The following is a 4,199-nucleotide window of genomic DNA, read 5'->3' as shown; positions in this document are numbered from 1 at the left end:
CTCTGTCTCAGTGTTTCTCTGTCTCAGTGTCTCTCTGTCTCAGTCTCAGTGTCTCTCTGTCTCAGTGTCTCTGTCTCAGTGTTTCTCTGTCTCAGTGTCTCTCTGTCTCAGTCTCAGTGTCTCTCTGTCTTTCTGCCTCAGTGTCTCTGTCTCGGTGCCTCTGTCTCAGTGTTTCTCTGTCTCAGTGTCTCTCTGTCTCAGTCTCAGTGTCTCTCTGTCTCAGTGTCTCTGTCTCAGTGTCTCTCTGTCTCAGTCTAAGTGTTTCAGTGTCTCTCTCTGTTTCAGTGTGTCTCTATCTCAGTGTCTCTCTGTCTCAGTGTTTCTCTGTCTCTCTGTCTCAGTCTAAGTGTCTCAGTGTCTCGCTGTCTCAATGTGTCTCTGTCTCAGTGTCTCTCTGTCTCAGTGTTTCTCTGTCTCAGTGTCTCTCTGTCTCTGTCTCAGTGTCTCTCTGTCTCAGTCTCAGTGTCTCTCTCTGCCTCAGTGTCTCTCTCTCAGTGTCTCTCTGCCTCAGTGTCTCTCTGTCTCAGTCTCAGTGTCTCTCTGTCTCAGTGTTTCTCTGTCTCAGTGTCTCTTTGTCTCTCTGTCTCAGTGTCTCTGTCTCAGTGTCTCTCTGTCTCAGTCTCAGTGTCTCTCTGCCTCAGTGTCTCTGTCTCAGTGTCTCTCTGTCTCAGTGTCTCTCTGTCTCTCTGTCTCAGTGTCTCTGTCTCAGTGTCTCTCTGTCTCAGTGTCTCTGTCTCGGTGTCTCTGTCTCAGTGTCTCTCTGTCTCAGTCTCAGTGTCTCTCTGTCTCAGTGTCTCCGTCTCGGTGTCTCTGTCTCAGTGTCTCTCTGTCTCTCTGTCTCAGTCTCAGTGTCTCTCTGTCTCTCTGTCTCAGTCTCAGTGTCTCTCTGTCTCTCTGTCTCAGTCTCAGTGTCTCTCTGTCTCAGTGTTTCTCTGTCTCAGTGCCTCTCTGTCTCTCTGTCTCAGTGTCTCTGTCTCAGTGTCTCTCTGTCTCTCTGTCTCAGTGTCTCTCTGTCTTTCTGTCTCAGTGTCTCTCTGTCTCTGTCTGAGACGGAGGACATGTGTAGCTGTGCTTTCTGGCTCTCAGCAGGTACCTGCTGTCTGCTGTGAGTCCTCAGAGTTGGACCAATTAAAGAGGACAGTGTGTGGGACAGACAGACAGAAACAGAGACAGTGGTTCTGACAGCGCTCATGATGCAGGATTTATTTTCAGTGTGAAGAGACTGCTGCTGCCTGACAGACTCTGCTCAGGGCGAACTTACTCCACTCAGGATGACAGCTCATCACAGAGACAAGACCTGTCCCCCTGAGTCTCAGCTCAACCAGGGACAAACCTGAGACAAGTGGCAGAAAACAGGACTTACATCAGACGAAGGAAGACATCAGAGACCGGGACAGAAAACTGAGACCAGGACAGAAAACTGAGACCAGGACAGAAAACTGAGACCAGGACAGAAAACTGAGACCAGGACAGAAAACTGAAGAAGACATCAAAATCCAGGAGGAGCTGGACATTATCTCTGAGGACAGGAAGGTCTGGCTTTCCCTCCTGGACCTGACATGACATGGAGGATTGATGGATTAGCATGCAGCTTATAAAGATTTCAGCTGGTTTTATCTGGTTTTATCTGGTTTTAGCTGGTTTTATCTGGTTTTATCTGGTTTTAGCTGGTTTTAGCTGGTTTTAGCTGATATAAATGTCTCTTTAGCTGCTGGATGTCTTAATAAGTGTCAGTGTCCTAAACATGTCAGAATGTGTGAAAGACACTGTGGACACTCAGTCCTCCTCCTGTCTGTCTGTCCTCTGATGGTTCTGCTCCTCGGGTCTCACAGGATCTCCTGGACCAGAACCAAGAGATGTGACTCTGACACGAGTTCTTATTGGAGCTGGGTCTCGGTTTTCACAGACCTTGGAAGGGACAGGACTGGATCCTGGTCCTTCAGTCTGACAGAGACCTGCAGGCAGGACGGAGGTGATCCTCTCAGCTCCTCTTCATCAGTGATGAAGCAATCATCTGACACCAGGAGGGACCTGAGACCTGCATCCTGCCTGAGGTCCAACCTGGACCAGATCCAGAACCTGTGATCCTGACAAAGACCTGATCAGGATCCAGACTCTGAAATAAAACATCAAAGTGGAGTTTTTAAAGAAAGAGTTGGTTTTTCAGCAGCAGATGATTGATTTTTTTCCTTTAATCCTCTTCATCTTCATCAGCATCATCATCTTCATCTCATCTTCATCATCATCATCTTCATCTGAAGCTGGATCTTTAATATTCAACCAGAACAACAGAAGTTCACTCATTTATTAAACATCAATAAAACTAATCAAAGCACCAGGAGGACGTCTGACGGACAAAAACTACAGGTTTGACTCCTCAGACCCAGGAGCAGAGGGTTCTGACCCAGACCCGGGAGCAGAGGGTTCTGACCCAGANCAGAGGGTTCTGACCCAGACCCGGGAGCAGAGGGTTCTGACCCAGAGCCCAGCTGACCCAGGAGCAGAGGGTTCTGACCCAGAACCAGCTGACCCGGGAGCAGAGGGTCAGTTGAGTTTAGAGTCAGAATGTCTCTGAAAGGACAGACAGAGACCAGCAGGACCTGAACCGGTCCAGAGTCTCTGTCAGTCCAACCAGACGTCCAGGAACTGTCTCTGTCTCCATGGTAACAGATGCTGTGAACCCTCCAGAGATGACATCATTTCGAAGCTGCTCCTTTTGACCAATCAGATGTGTCGGAGCTGCTGGAGGACAGCTGGTTCTGTTGGACCTTCACTCAGAAGTTTCTGCAGAGATGTTTCAGAGGTTAGCTTCAGGTTCTGGATCAGGAGCAGGTCTGGATGAGGAGCAGGTCTGGATGAGGAGCAGGTCTGGATGAGGAGCAGGTCTGTATGAGGAGCAGGTTCTGGATGAGGAGCAGGTCTGGACGAGGAGCAGGTCTGGATGAGGAGCAGGTCTGGATGAGGAGCAGGTCTGGATGAGGAGCAGGTCTGTATGAGGAGCAGGTTCTGGATGAGGAGCAGGTCTGGACGAGGAGCAGGTCTGGATGAGGAGCAGGTCTGGATGAGGAGCAGGTCTGGACGAGGAGCAGGTCTGGATGAGGAGCAGGTCTGGATGAGGAGCAGGTCTGGATGAGGAGCAGGTCTCTGCAGGACCAGCTCAGACCTGATTACAGCAGGTTTTCTGACTTTAAGTGAGTCTGAAACAGGCCAGACCAACCAGTCGATCGGGATCACCTGGTAGATCTTCAGCCTTTCAGCAGTCGATCTCAGAGCTTGTAGAACACAACATTTGTTTAACATTTCATTCTTGAACGCGCTCCAGTCTTGTGAGTTTGGGTGCGGTGAAACATCACTCCCAACATGGTCTCGCAAGACTTTAGGGTCACGTGTTAAAACATGGCAGCGAGGTGGAAAAAATGAACAAAAGACAGCTAACAAGCAAATAAAACTTTATTTTCACCTGGAGTGGGAAGAGGACTCATACTGTATGTAAATGGAGCGCTGCCTTGGCTTGTCCAAAAAGGATAACGTGGAACTGAATTTCTTTCAAAACAAGGAACAAACGCTGTGAGATGGATCCCCCCCCCCCTCCTAACCGAGCTCAGAATAACCAAAGCTACGGTAAGGCTGCTAATGCAGCTCCGTCCTGCCTCAACACAAAAAGGTCTTTCAGCGATGATGAATTTATGAAAGAAGCGTTTGATGCTGCAGACGTGCTTTTCTGTGATTTTAAAAATAAAAGTGAGATTGTGGCTGCTATAAGACGTGCAGTTGTCCACCAGGATGGATGGATGTGTCCAAATTCATGTTTCAGTCTGGACTGCTCTGGTGTTGAAAATGAGGTTCTGACTCTGAAAAATGACACTGGGATCAAATCCAGAGCAACAAGTCACATGGATGGAGAGTTCTGGAGTCTGATTTCTCTCATAAAAATCATCAAGTCCAAGAACAGATCCACAAAGACTGGTGATCATCTGGAGACCTGCTGACACCTGAACCACCTCATCCTGCCCACCTATGAGACCCTGGGCAGTGTCAGAGGTCCCACTAAGGTAGACACACATTTATTTTTTATAGCTTCTTCATATAAAGTTGTCTCCTCTAAATTTGTCACAGTGTGTCTGTGTGTTGTTTTTATTACATTTTAGACCAGACTAGTGTCTTATACACTGTCTTTCTTTCTTTCTTTCTTTCTTTCT

The sequence above is a fragment of the Austrofundulus limnaeus genome, unplaced genomic scaffold, assembly GCF_001266775.1.
Source record: "Austrofundulus limnaeus strain Quisiro unplaced genomic scaffold, Austrofundulus_limnaeus-1.0 Scaffold1630, whole genome shotgun sequence".
Taxonomy (NCBI): Eukaryota; Metazoa; Chordata; class Actinopteri; order Cyprinodontiformes; family Rivulidae; genus Austrofundulus; species Austrofundulus limnaeus.
Note: the sequence above shows the minus strand (reverse complement) of the source record.